This window comes from Dysidea avara, chromosome 5, assembly GCF_963678975.1.
Source record: "Dysidea avara chromosome 5, odDysAvar1.4, whole genome shotgun sequence".
Lineage (NCBI taxonomy): Eukaryota > Metazoa > Porifera > Demospongiae > Dictyoceratida > Dysideidae > Dysidea > Dysidea avara.
In genome coordinates, this window is record NC_089276.1 from 20,032,329 (window position 1) to 20,048,043 (window position 15,715).

Below are 15,715 nucleotides of genomic sequence, written 5' to 3' on the forward strand. Positions count from 1 at the left end.
GGCGCGCAACCCCGTGAGTATATTGACAGGAAGAAAGAAAACGCAATTTTCGCACCTCCGTAGCTCTGTGCTGCCTTGATGAAACAAGACAAATTTTGCTGTGTACATTCCCTCCAACTTCAGTACTCCACATTCCAAATTTGAGCGAAATCGCTTCAGGAATTCCTGAGATATGCGACTTCAAAAATTGGCTTAGTTTCTTCGTTTTTTTTCTTCTTCTTCTTATTTTTCTTCCTCTTTTCGCACACTTACAAAAACTGCTATAAAACGCGAGCAAGTAATCCGATTGCCTTGAAATTTGGCACACAGAAGGGGGGTATAAAGGCGCATCTCGGTACCAACTTTGGCTGGAATACCATATACAGGCAAAGAGTTATGAGCGATTATGCACGAAAAATAACACCAATATGTTGTCACGCCTACAGGGTAAACCGCGTATGGGAAGAAGCTGAAAATCGGTGGGTGAATAGGTTAACTATTGAACCTCAAACCTTTTGTGGTTTGAAAGAAATCGAGCTAAAAACCAGGAAGATACAGCGAAAAAATCAACAGTGTGTAACAATTACGCAATCGAGATTAGCTAATTTTAATTTATTTTATTTTATTATTATTATTATGCTTGCCACGCCTACCAGATAAACCACTTGGGGTAATGCTTTGAAAATCGCTGTACAGATGGAGTTATCATCTTAGAAAGGCTCTTCAATGGTGTAGAAGAATCAGACTTAAAGCCACGGAGTTATAACACGAAATCCAACTTGGTGTAGCAAGTGCGAGATCGAGATACTCTAATAGTGCAGTCATCCTAATAGAGCAGTCACCCTGAACAGAATTCAAGAGATCAGTTAGAAATAAGTAACCTGTATAGAGATCAGCTACAAACAAATCACCCTGTAGAGAGTTCAGCTACAAACAATTCACCCTGTTGAAAGATCAGCTAGAAGATGTCACCTTGTAGATAGTTCAGTTACAAACTAGTAACCCTGTAGATACATCAGCTAGAAGAAGTTACCTTGTAGAGAGTTCAGCTACAAAGAAACCATTCTGTAAAGAACTCAGCTGCAAACAAATCACCTATACAGAATTCAGCTACAAACAAATCACCCTGTAGAGAGATCAGCTAGAAGAAGTTACCTTGTAGATAGTTCAGCTACAAATAATTCACCCTGTACAGAGCTCAGTTAAAAGAGGTTTCCTTGTAGAAAGTTCAGCTACAAACAAATCACCGTGTAGAGAGATAAGTAAGAAGAAGTTACCTTGTAGAGAGTTCAGCTACAAAGAAGCCATCATGTAGAGAATTCAGCCGCAAACAAATCATGTATAGAGAGTTCAGCTACAAACAAATCTCCCTGTAGGGAGATCAGCTAGAAGAAGTTTCCTTGTAGATAGTTCAGGTACAAACAAATCACCCTGTAGAAAGATCAGCTATAGAAGAAATCACCTTGTAGAGAGTTCAGCTACAAAGAATCTATCATGTAGAGAGTTCAACTACAAACAAATCACCCTGTAGAAAGATCAGCTATAGAAGAAATCACCTTGTAGAGAGTTCAGCTACAAAGAAACCATCATGTAGAGAGTTCAGCTACAAACAAATTGGCCTGTGGAGAGATCAGCTAGAAGAAATTACCTTATAGAGAGTTCAGCTACAAAGAAACCATCATGTAGAGAGTTCAGCTGCAAACGAATCACCTGTAGAGAGTTAAGCTACAAACAAATCTCCCTGTAGAGAGATCAGCTAGAAGAAGTCACCTTGCAGGGAGTTCAGTTACAAAGAAATAAACCATGTAGAGAGTTCAGCTGCAAACAAATCACCTGTAGAGAGTTCAGCTAGAAACAAGTCACCCTGTAGAGAGATCAGCTAGAAACAAGTCACCTTGTAGAGAGTTCAGCTAGAAGAAGTCACATTGTAGAGCTACAAAGAAACTACGATGTAGAGTTCAGCTGCAAACAAATCACCCTGTAGAGAACTCAGCTACAAACAAATCGCCCTGTAGAAAGATTAGCAAGAAGAAGTTACCTTATAGGGAGTTCAGCTATGAACAGATCACCCTGTAGAGAGTTCAGCTACAAACAAATCACCCTGTAGAGAGTTAAGTTACAAAGCAACCACCATGTAGAGAGTTCAGCTGCAAAAAAACTCAATCACTCTGTAGAGAGTTCAGCTAGAAGAAGTCACCTTGTAGAGAGTTAAGCTGCAAATAAATCACCCTGTATAGAATTCAGCTACAAACAAATCACCCTGTAGAAAGATCAGGTAGAAGAAGTTACCTTGTAGAGAGTTCAGCTACAAAGAAACCACCATGTAGAGAGTTCAGCTGCAAACAAATCACCTGTAGAGAGTTCAGCTAGAAACAAGTCACCCTGTAGAGAGTTCAGCTAGAAGAAATCACCTTTTAGAGAGTTCAGCTACAAAGCAACCACCATGTAAAGAGTTCAGCTGCAAAAAACTCAATCACCTTGTAAAAAGATCAGCTAGAAGAAGTTACCTTGTAGAGAGTTCAGCTACAAAGAAACTACCACGTAGAGAGTTTAGCTGCAAACAAATCATCCTGTAGAGAGTTCAGCTAGAAGAAATCACCTTTTAGAGAGTTCAGCTACAAAGCAACCACCATGTAAAGAGTTCAGCTGCAAAAAACTCAATCACCTTGTAGAAAGATCAGCTAGAAGAAGTTACCTTGTAGAGAGTTCAGCTACAAAGAAACCACCATGTAGAGAGTTCAGCTGCAAACAAATCACCTGTAGAGAGTTCAGCTAGAAACAAGTCACCCTGTAGAGAGTTCAGCTAGAAGAAGTCACATTGTAGAGAGTTCAGCTACAATGAAACTCCCATGTAGACAGTTCAGCTGCAAACAAATCACCCTGTAGAGAACTCAGCTACAAACAAATATGCAGTGTAAAAAGATCAGCAAGAAGAAGTTACCTTGTAGAGAGTTCAGCTACAACGAAATCACCATGTAGAGAGTTCAGCTACAAACAAATCACCTGTAGAGAGTTCAGCTAGAAACAAGTCACCCTGTAGAGAGATCAGCTAGAAACAAGTCACCTTGTAGAGAATTCAGCTAGAAGAAGTCACATTGTAGAGAGTTCAGCTACAAAGAAACCACCATTTAGAGAGTTCAGCTGCAAACAAATCACCCAGTAGAAAGTTCAGCTAAGAACAGATCACCCTGTTGAGAGTTCAGTTAGAAACAAGGAATCCTGTAGAGAGATCACCTAGAAGTATCGCCTTGTAGAGAGTTCAGCTACAAACAAATCACCTGTAGAGAGTTCAGCTACAAACAAATCACCCTGTAGAGAGATCAGCTAGAAGAAGTTACCTTGTAGGGATTTCAGCTACAAACAAATCACCCTGTAGAGAGTTCAGCTACAAAGAAACCATTCTGTAAAGAGCTCAGCTGCAAACAAATCACTTGTACAGAATTCAGCTACAAACAAATCACCCTGTAGAGAGATCAGCTAGAAGAAATTACCTTGTAGATAGTTCAGCTACAAACAAATTACCCTGTAGAAAGATCAGTTAGGAGAAGTTACCTTGGAAAAAGTTCAGCTACAAAGAAACCATTTTGTAAAGAGCTCAGCTGCAAACAAATCACCTGTACAGAATTCAACTACGAACAAATCACCCTGTAGAGAGATCAGCTATAAGAAGTTACCTTGTAGATAGTTCAGCTACAAACAAATCTCCCCGTAGAGAGATCAGCTAGAAGAAATTACCTTGTAGAGAGTTCAGCTACAAAGAAACCACCATGTAGAGAGTTCAGCTGCAAAGAAATCACCCTGTAGAAAATTCTGCCAGAAACAAATTGCCCTGTAGAAAGATCAGTTAGAAGAAGTTACCTTTTAGAGAGTTCAGCTACAAAGAAACCATTCTGTAAAGAGCTCAGCTGCAAACAAATCACCTATACAAAATTCAGCTACAAACACATCACCCTGTAGAGAGATCAGCTAGAAGAAGTTACCTTGTAGATCGTTCAGCTACAAACAATTCACCCTGTAGAGAGAGCAATTAGAAGAAGTCACCTTGTAGAGTGTTCAGTTACAAAGAAACCACCATGGAGATTTCTGTAATCAATATATTTGACCGGATTTGCGAAAAGGGGTCTTCCACACACATCCAATTCCGTAAACGTTGGAGACCATAACTCAGTGTTCAAGTAACATATTAACCTGAAAATTTCACCATGTATTCAGCTATAGTGGTGCTCACCACTGCCCAAATATCAAGGCAATAGCTCTATCCAATCTGAAGTTATCAATTGTCAAAGTTGGCAAATTGGATGTGTGTGGAAGACCCCTTTTCGCAAATCCGGTCACATATGTATTATACAGTATAATGTGACCAGGCCTGCAACAATAGGGCATGTGGGCACAAACTACATCCCGTCACTCTATAGGGAATATCTCAGTATTGGAAAAGTATATTTCCATTCTGTAACTTACATCATGCTGTCCATTAACTGCTTACTAAGAGCTGAAAATTGCAGAGCCATAGCATAATGGTACATAAAGTTATGAGTGATGAAAGTTTGAAAAAGTAGGCAAAAATCATGTGCCCACATGCCCTATTTTCGCAGGCCCAGTTACATATATAATTTGTACATTTACTGATAAAATATTTAAAGTACATCTACTTCATCTTTTCTTCTTCCTGTAGTAAAGAAAAAAACATAGGTTAAAAAAGTCCCAAAGCTGGCCATAGGCCGGCTTTGGGGTATACAAATACAAAAAGAAATGAAATCTAATCCAAAACAGCCAAGCTGTAAAAAAAGTGTGCGGCCCTCAGAAAGGCTATGGTGAAAAAAGATGTGAAATCCAAGGTGGCGGCCAAGAAATGGCTGTGATGGTAGGTTAATGGTAAAAATTTTAATAATGACAATTCAGGTAAATTTTGTGAAGCGGCACAAAAATTCACCTGAATTGTCGTTATTAAAATTTTTACAATTAACCTACCATCACAGCCATTTCTTGGCCGCCACCTTGGATTTCACATCTTTTTTCACCATAGCCTTTCTGAGGGCCGCACACTTTTTTTACAGCTTGGCTGTTTGGATTAGATCTATATTATACAGGTAGCCCTTGCTAAAGATCGAACTACCCTAATAGAACAGTCGGTATATTCGTAAATGACCAGTCACTGAGTTTAATGATTTAACTATAACTTGCATGATCTAATTGCAGAAGTGGTCACTAAATGAGGTCTCAGTTTACTGTATAGTAGTGACTCCCTAAAGTAACACCCCACCACCCCCCTTCCAAATGGACATCCCCTTAAAACTACACCATAGAAGCATCTTACAAAATTTTTATCTACAAGCCTCTATATGATCACAACAAGGCTAGAATTTAAACAACACAGTATATGGTCACCGTATTCTGCCTGTGGGATATACCTTCCAGCCCTGCATATATATATTTATAATGCTGAATATTTAGCTTCGGTAACAAAGCTTTACTGTGTTCAATATTAAGATTGCCACTACATTATTTATGCACACGCAGTATGCCTCAGAACTTGTGAATCTTGTATCAACCAGCTAGGAGCAAGATGACCACATCTTTTGATAATCAATTAATGCTTACGCAGCACAATCACAAGTTGACCTCATCTCCTTGGCATTGGTGACTGGTAAGAATAAAGAGACACAGAGAAACCCCACTCCATGTAATGATGTACAGATCAGTTGTGTAAGGTCCACTTGAAATACACTGACAATCAGTCACCCTATTTACCCAATTGCAACAGTCAAGCATGCATAGTATCCTAATAGAACACTCACCATATAGCTATATAAAGAAAGTAAAGAAATTGAAGTAGTATTTTGGTAGTATGTAGGATACAAGTGATAAAAGTTTCTAGTAAAAGCAAGTGATATTCTTGGGACATTCCTTGGACCAAGACAAGTCCGTCACCTCATTTGAACACAGTAACTTATTCATTCCGAATTCTGGGATGAAGACCAGCTTGACTTCCATATCGTACAATGGAGACCAAGAACAATCCAACAGGTCATTCATTTTTTAACATATATTATTATATTAAAGTAGCTACATGTATAAGTTAGGGACTATGACTTTTTATAAACTATTCACGGATGTAATTATCACATTGTATGACCAACTGTTGGTATAATCCATGGACCATACGAACATCCTGAACATCCTTAAATCACTATAGAAGGCAAAATTGTATCTATGAATGTGGCAATGATAAGAGGACTTGAAGAGATAGCTGAATGGACAGTACAGAACCCCTGCCGAAGTGCTGATGATGACAGATACTTGCTAATCCAATTCTCTCTATTCTATTATTTTGTCTACAATAATTGAACTAGGCTCTGTATAAGTATGGGTCACGGCTACTTTTGAGATGATGAGATATGGATTCGAAGCCTGTTAGGCCTACTAAATTCTAATAAAGATGCAAAGATTAAATGCATTTCTATAATTATTCTTTTTTTATAACCTAATCCCCTGAGTAGTGGGCCCCAAGTGCACAGTGTTCTATTGTTATTTTTATAATACCAATCGTCCATTGTTTTCCCAGTTATTTTCGGTCTAAAAGTAGTTCAGTGTCCCAAGTACAGTTTAGGTTACGTTATGTAGCTAAGGATGTAGAATATTTTGCAGTCAGACCTTCAGTGCTGGCCAATGTAAAGTATACTAACAAACAAATTTTGTTTTCTGGAGGGAGTACACAGAAGGTAGAGCCTGTACGAAGTATTTACCCATAGCCCAGGCGCCTAAGTGAAAATCTTAGAGCTAAATCACTTTAAGTGAAAAGGGACAAATATCTCAGAAGGGGTGTAAAAAAACCAACCAAATCTCCACACCATGCACCCAGAGAATTAATTTGTCTGAAGTACTCTGTATCTTCTGCAATTAGATGCAATTGTAAGGTAATGACAGATGATAAATCATTACCGTCCATTATATGCTTCCATATATATAGTACACCAGAATTAAAGGCAGATGCGTATAGTCCATAGAAACACACTGGGGTGTGTTGTTTAAGTATGAATGGAACCATGCATGCAGTTTGATAAGAAGCATTGATTCCTAAATAGTTCTAACAACAGGTGATAATTTAGAATGCCATCTAATGTTTACAAGAATGTAGATATCAGCACTTTTATGTAATTTTTTTTCCGGCCCACCATGTATATACAAACCGTGTTAAACTTTACAAGCTCCATGTAATAGTATGCACAATGTAACCAAACTACACTCAACATTTGCAATACTAGTTGTAGGAACTCTGTAATTAGAACATGAACAATGAAAATCATAGATGCACACACATTTGTAAACGTATTCATATTGTATGTACTTTCACATGATTCATTGATATGCTCTGTGTCGTTCTTACATGATGCTGCAAGCAGGGTAATGTCGTTCATACTCTTGTAATCACAGAACTTAATAAAATGACATTGTTGTGATATTGGACCAGCAATCGTCTTTGAATTATGCATGTACACCTTGCAGTTGGATGTTGGCAGTTCATGATTCCCTCCTTAAAACCCCATATATGGCGGACGTCAAATTTATTAAATCACATGTACAGGGGCTCAATATTTATCTAAAGTTTTTAAAGGTGTGAATAACGTCAATATCACTATTGTATTGTACATATGTATGTATTAATCACACAGCCCTGCATAACCATATTCATGTCATTATAAAGCACATGTACAGTTTCAATTAAGATCACTCCTGCAGGCATTACTATTAAGGCTGTGGGTTGTCACCATCACAATTATAGTATTTCACTATACGTTATGTTCACTATACGTTATGTTCACTATACGTTATATACATACGTTAGTTTGGTACTCCACATATACATATACTCCATTAAGGTAAATACAGGTATATACTCTCTAATACAACATTCTTACAGATGATGCCACTTTTAATACAATTATCACTAGATGTTAATTTCTGTGACATTCGTTCGGTAACAATCAGTATGTGCATGTGTGTGTGTGTGTGTGAGTGTGTCTTAATACGTCCTTGTGGTCGCAGTTTGTGGAGGAAGAGTAGACATCGCAACTTTTGTGGAGCTACCAATTTGTCACTGCTTCAGGAGGAATCATAGAACTCTGCTATAGCAGTGCACTGTACAGCGGGCAGCTACCAAGTACCAAGTGTCTTAATACGTCCTTGTAACTGCAGACTGCATGCAGTGAGGAATTGCATGGAGGCTTGTTGATCAGATTATGAATCACATCACTCGTGTCACCCTATCTGAATTAATTCCCACACTTTACTGGCAAATCCATTAGCTGCATGTGTTATTGAGTGTATCATCATTACCCTCTGCATTCCACTTTATGTATGTTATGTTGGTGTGGTTTGTCGTCAAGCTGTTAAAACCCCAAACTTTCCAAAAAAAAATTAATTATATGCCTGTGTATACTGTTCTTTAAAATCCATGTATAGTCATGGCATGCTGCTTTAACATACTACTGTACATTAATGTTGGACAAGTTTTGCATACCCCATTAGCAACAATATTCCCTATAGTGTATAGGCAATATTATGCGTAAATACATATTCTCACATTCACGAAGGTAGTTTTCACTTTAGCTCTTCTAGATCTAAACTAGAGTTTGATATCCAAGGATTTGTCATTTCAAATCACTAGCTATAGCCTCCCCCTTAATAGTGAAGATAAACACATTACATAACAGAGTGACAGACATGCACAGATGGATGGTCTGATGTTCATGTAATAAAAAAAAGGGGGCACACACTATAACAAAATATCCCATATATATATGTGCCTATACCTTTATTTAATATGCCCCCAACCACTCCAATAAAATCATTCCAATACAATATTTATTTTGTCACGTTCTACACTGTATATACAATCTAATCCAAAACAGCCAAGCTGTAAAAAAAAAGTGCGGCCCTGAGAAAGGCTATGGTGAAAAAAGATGTGAAATCCAAGGTGGCGGCCAAGAAATGGCTGTGATGGTAGGTTAATGGTAAAAATTTTAATAACGACAATTCAGGTGAATTTTGTGCCAAGACCAAGTGGCACCAAATTCACCTGAATTGTTGTTATTAAAATTTTTACCATTAACCTACCATCACAGCCATTTCTTGGCCGCCACCTTGGATTTCACATCTTTTTTCACCATAGCCTTTCTCAGGGCCGCACTTTTTTTTTACAGCTTGGCTGTTTTGGATTAGATTTCACTTCTTTTTGTATTTGTATACCCCAAAGCCGGCCATAAAGCCGGCCTATGGCCGACTTTAGGGCTTTTTAACCTGTCATTTTTTTCTTTACTACAGGAAGAAGAAAAGATGAAGCAGGGTGATTTCTTTGTAGCTAACCTCTCTGCAAGGTGATCCTTCTGGCTGATCTCTCTACCGGATGACTTGTTTGTAGCTGAACTCTCTACATGGTGATTTGTTTGTAGCTGAACTCTCTACAAGGTAACTTCTTCTAGCTGATCTTTCTAAAGGGTGATTTGTTTGTAGCTGAATTCTCTACAGGGTGATTTGTTTGCAGCTAAACTGCTACAATGTAACTTCTTCTAGCTGAACTCTCTACGGGTGGCTTGTTTCTAGCTAATCTCTCTACAGGGTGACTTGTTTCTAGCTGAACTCTCTACAGGGTGATTTGTTTCTAGCTGAACTCTCTACAGGGTGATTTGTTTCTAGCTGAACTCTCTACAAGGTAATTTCTTCTAGCTGATCTTTCTACAAGGTGATTTGTTTGTAGCTGAATTCTCTACAGGGCAATTTGTTTACAGATGAACTCTCTACATGGTAGTTTCTTTGTAGCTGAACTCTCTATAATGTAACTTCTTCTAGCTGAACTCTCTACAGGGTGACTTGTTTCTAACTGATCTCTCTACAATGTAACTTCTTCTAGCTGAACTCTCTACAGGGTGACTTGTTTGTAGCTGAAACCTCTACAGGGTGATTTGTTTGCAGCTGAACTCTCTACATGGTAGTTTCTTTGTAACCGAACTCTCTACAATGTAACTTCTTCTAGCTGAACTCTCTACAGGATGACTTGTTTCTAGCTGATCTCTGAACAGGGTGACTTGTTCCTAGCTGAGCTCTCTACAGGTGATTTGTTTGCAGCTGAACTCTCTTACATGGTGGTTTCTTTGTAGCCGAACTCTCTAAAGTGACTTCTTCTAGCTGATCTATCTACAGGATGACTTGTTTCTAACTGAACTCTCTACAGTGTGATCTGTTCATAGCGGAACTTTCTACTGGGTGATTTGTTTGCAGCTAAACTCTTTGCATGATTGTTTCTTTGTAACTGAACTCTCTACAAGGTAACTTCTTCTAGCTGATCTCTCTACAGGGCAATTTGTTTGTAGTTGAATTCTCTACAGGGTGATTTATTTGAGCTGAACTCTCTACATGATGGCTTCTTTGTGGCTGAACTCTCTATTAGGTACCTTCTTCTAGCTGATCTGACTACAGGGTAACTTGTTTGTAGCTGAATTCCCTACAGAATAACTTGCAATGTAATATAACTGAGTAAATTATACATGCAGCTGAATGCTTTATTAGAGTGACTGTTCTATTAGAGTATCTCGATCTCGCATTTGCTGCACGTAGTTGCCTTTCGAATCATAACTCAGTGATTTGTAATCCGATTCTTCTGTACTACTGCAAGAACTTTCTATGATGATTATTCCAGCTACATACTGATTTTCAGCTCGTTGCTCTAAGCGGTTTGCCTGGTAGACACGAAAACTAATAGTTTTTTTATTCTTAAAAATCGATCGCGTAATTTTGACACAGGTTGGGTTTTGTGTCATATCTCCATGGTCTTTATCCCGATTCCTTTCAAACTACAAAAAGGCACTCCTACGATGGTTACTCCATCTACATATCAATTTTCAACTGATTCTTCCAAGGCGTTTACCCTGTAGGCGTGACAGACCTTCGACCTTATTTTACGCAAATAATCGGTCATAACTCCGTGAATGTTCATCGGATTCCTACCAAAGTTGGTACGGAGATCCGCCTTAATGAGCCCTTTAAGTGTGCCAAATTGCAGCCCAATCCGAGCACGCATTTGTGTTTTATGGCGAATTTTGCGAAGTGTGCGAAATGAAGAAGATGAAGAAGAAGAAAAAAACGAAGAAATTAAAACGAAATTTTGTTCGCTCGTATCTCGGAAATGGCTGGAGCGATTTTCTTCAAATTTGTTATGTAGACTCCCCTAACTGGGCGGCACGTCTCTAGCAAATTTGGTTCCAATCGGATAAGGAATCACAGAGCTACATAGGTGTGAAAATTGCGTTTTCTTTCTTCCTGTTAATATACTCACGGTGTGGCGCGCCGGCTTCTTGGGCCGCACGACACACTATCGTGTGTCTTGATTTGTTATTTTGTCAATGTTGGTGAGTTCACAGCAGGGGTTATGCTTTAGCAGTTAGCTATCAACCGTCAATCAATTCACAACACATTTAAATGTAACTGTGACAATAGCTCATCTCATATTGCTTAAAATCAGTACACACCCTCCACCCACTCCCACAACAGACTTTAGAGTACACCAGCACTGTCTGGTCACCAGACTATCTAAATAATATCCAGAGAAGATCAGCTAGGTTTACTGTTAACTGCTACTAGATATACGAGTGTGTTACAAGCATCTTACAACAGCTAGATTGCATTTGGCCCATTTTATATTGAAGAAGAGATAAGATGAAACTGATAATGTTGTACAGAATCATCCATATACTTGCATATAGTCAGCACAATTTACCATTAAACCATAATAACATCTCTCGACGCCATTCATGCAGATTCATTTAGCCAGCTACCAGGCTATAGACTGATACAAATATTAATATTGATTCTCTCTTTCAACCATTCTTACTTGGAATAGCCAGTTACCAAATCAAGCGGCAATACTGTATCATAAACATCCCTCCCATTTATAAGAACAGTTTAAGCGATAATTAAATTAAATTTGTACTTTTATGCTCAATTCTAAGTCTTGTACAGTAACTTCTCATTATATAAATGAAATTATACACCATAATGTTGTATAGTTGGGAACCCAGAAGTAATAGGATTTATTGTGGAAACTTTGTTATGCTCTTCACCAACATTATTTTGAGGTTTAATCCCTACAACAGAATATTGGTATATCACTTCAAGTGTTTTTTTTATGCAAAAAAAAACTGATAACTAGCCTATTATACAGAGATGGAACCATTTATGCAAGCATCAAACATGCAAAATACAAGTGTCAATAACCATAACATGATATATCTTAGCAACAGATAAATAGAAATGAAGTAAATAAAGTTAACAATAAAATACAATTGCATGTAAAACTCTCTCACAGCTGTGCTGTTAGTTGCATGCTTATATTAATAAAACATAGCAGTCCATCATGGAACATTGTATTGTCACCATTTACAAGCGAATGAAAAATATTGCCAAAGCTTGGCCATTGCTCAGCAAATCGTTCCTTTCTAATGGTTATTAACTCTTGTCTTCCTCTTAAAGGGTCTTGTCCAAACTCATTGAATATAGTTATATGTCCTCCGTTTTCTTCGTACATTCTAACAGCTTCATCTGCTGCTGGAACCAGAGTGTTATCAATTTGCTTGGTCAGATTATTTCGTGCCATCATCACATTCGGGATGCCTTTGTTTGTACCTAAAGTAACGGTGATAAAAATTTCATAAAGTAGCTAGCTATCTATAGTGAAATATACCTGATATGCGATGCTCGTTCCAGGCTGTCACAAACATTGTAGTCCCAACTTGGCTGACGTGTAAAGTGTACCAGGAGACGCAATGTTTAATGTGATCGTCTTCCAGGTTGAAATCGCCATTTTCTTGAATTTCTATTAGAGCGGCCTTTATGGAGTAGTTGACCCTTCCGTTGACCTCTACCCATATCCTTTCGATCACATGATTCTATTACAAGACACCAAAGCAAATCAGTATGAACATCACATGAAATGAAACAACAGTTATTGTATGTGTGTCCCACTCTTATATCATTGTTTTAGAATGTCATCTAGTCAGCATTAATATATTGTTTTGTTTTTTTAATTTGGGGGTTTACCCTGCTTATCCAACTACAATAGCTGCTGCTAAACATCAGTAGTCCACTATAGGTTATTCTTGTTACATCATGATAATGTGACAAATACAATCTCACTTGAGTAGAGGATGTCTGCAGGCGAGGTGGTCCAGAAGGGTTTCGTCTATATCCTGCCAGGTGTTCTTGGATGTACAACATAAGATACCACTCCCTTCCATGGTCAACCCTGATCTGATCCCACATACCATACTGGCATATGGCCTAAACAATTCAAATGCTAATAATTAAAAGAAATGTGATTCTAACAATACTTCATAGAATTTTAATAATCACTGTTAACGTTATGGATGAATGTGTGGGTAGTAATGCAGTGCTAGTGTAGTTGCTACAAGTAATGAAGTACCTGTACACTGTATCATAAATCACACTGTTGTATAGTGCTAAATGCCACAATTTTCCGGCTAAAGCCATCCACTGCACATATGTGGGTCACACCAAACATAACATTTTTTTCATTTTGGTCAATGTGTAGTTTGTGACCAAAATAATCTGCCCTGTATGTTGTAGGATTTGTCATCCTGGCAGTGGAGTTTGTACAGGCACGGCAGTACACAGGTGAGACATATCTCAATGATTCGCCAACTCTCTTTTCTCCTGTTCTGATTCCCCTTGATGCCAATACCCCTGTAAATGTTCTGCGTCCATACACAGGACCCACCTATATGTATATAACACATAGTATGGTTTTAAATAAATGGTTATATCATGTTGTACCTCACTGACAGCAGCGGCTACGACCTCATCTAACTCAGGTTTTGTCAGCCGGCTTGTTTTGTGAATGTTCCTTTCACGGCAGAACCTATATATAGGATGAACCAATCTAAGGACTATATTACTTTTGTATGCTGATTATTCATAAACATATATGCAAACCCTATATATAGCTACAGTGTACATTGAATGAAGCCTACATTTGGGTCTCTAAAATTTTGCCATGCATTATATAGCAATATAGCTATACTATTAAATAAACTGGTAGTGAATTACTACACATATATGATTCTCAGTCTTAAATTACTTAGCCAGTAATAATTGGAATCAGTGCATGTATTAGTTAGACTATTCATGATCATAATAATGGTGATCGTCTGGTCTGGTATACAATATAGTACCTAATGTTTGCGCTTCAATGTGGGGCTAGACTGGTAATATTCACTGTAGAGCATGCATGCATGTATACATACAAGCTACACAAACACATGTGGACAAGTAGGTAAAAAAAAATTACTAGCTACTTACGCGGTAATCTAGCTTGTTAGCCCGTCTCAATCAAACATGATGCAATTAATTATTGTTGAAAACTGAATGCACGGACCCTTTATATAGCTAGTTATATTATCTATAGTTATATACCCATAGCTATTACCTACGTATGCAGCACTAGTGAGCTCTTTTTGCAACTGTAAGTAACTATATATATAATACAAAAAAAAAGACTCACGTGATCGTGGCGGCGGTAATTTTCTACTCTACGAACTCGTCTATTCCTGGCCGTCACAAACTTATAAGCTGTTGTACCGTGGTGTTTTAACGGTACCAAATGAGGTTTGGAGATTAACTGTGGAAGCTGTTGTTGTGTGTTCCGTTTTTTTGACAGTGAATGCGCGGCAATTAGAATTGCGGCAGGCTGGCAATGGCAGAAGGCGAAGGTCCGATAAAACGTAAATTACAGCCAGATTCTGTATCCCCAGAGGCTAACCAGGCGAAGAAATACCAAGGAAGTTCTACTCCAGAGGCCAGAAGGGACACCATTGTCAAATCACTTCTTGGGGATGTATGTCCACACTGTAGTAAGGAATGTTGCTCTGAAAGTAAGGCTGTACAATGTGACCTGTGTGGAACCTGGGCTCATGCAGGCTGTGAGGGTATTTCCAATGATTTGTATGACAAATTTAATGTTTTATGTGCTAAGGTTAGCAACATATCATACTATTGTGAGGCTAATCATTGTAGTAGTCGCATTAAACAACTTGTTCATGATCACCATGTTAATCTTCAACAACAAGTTGATTTCCCTTCCTTGCGTTGCTTACAAGCTGAACAAACAAATTTGCACCGGCTAATTTCTGAAGTAGCCAACAAAATTGATGACTTGACCTCTCGAAATAATGTGTTACATAATGAAGTTGGGGCAGCTTCAGAGATGATTATTACAGAAAAATCACCAGTCATACATTCTCCTGCTTCAACATTCCTAACTGTTGCTGAAGAATTAGATGACAGAGAGCGTAGAAAGAATAATGTTATCATCTACAATTTACCAGAAACTGATCCTTCACGAGACAAGACATGGTTTATCGACCTCTGTAAACGGATCTTTGACATCAATGTTAATGTTACCAAAATTCTACGATTGGGTAAACATGTTGAAAACAGGGCTAGACCACTACTCGTTGTAGTTGACGATTTGTCACATAAAGAATTCTTAGTGTCTCATTCTTATTACCTTCGACGTCACTCTGAATATAAGGATGTTTATATCACCACAGACATGACTAAATACCAACGAGAGAAACATAGGAAACTGGTACAAGAACTAAAACAAAGGAGAGAAAAAGGTGAAAAGGGTCTGATGATATTAAATGGTGAAATTGTACTTAGAAGA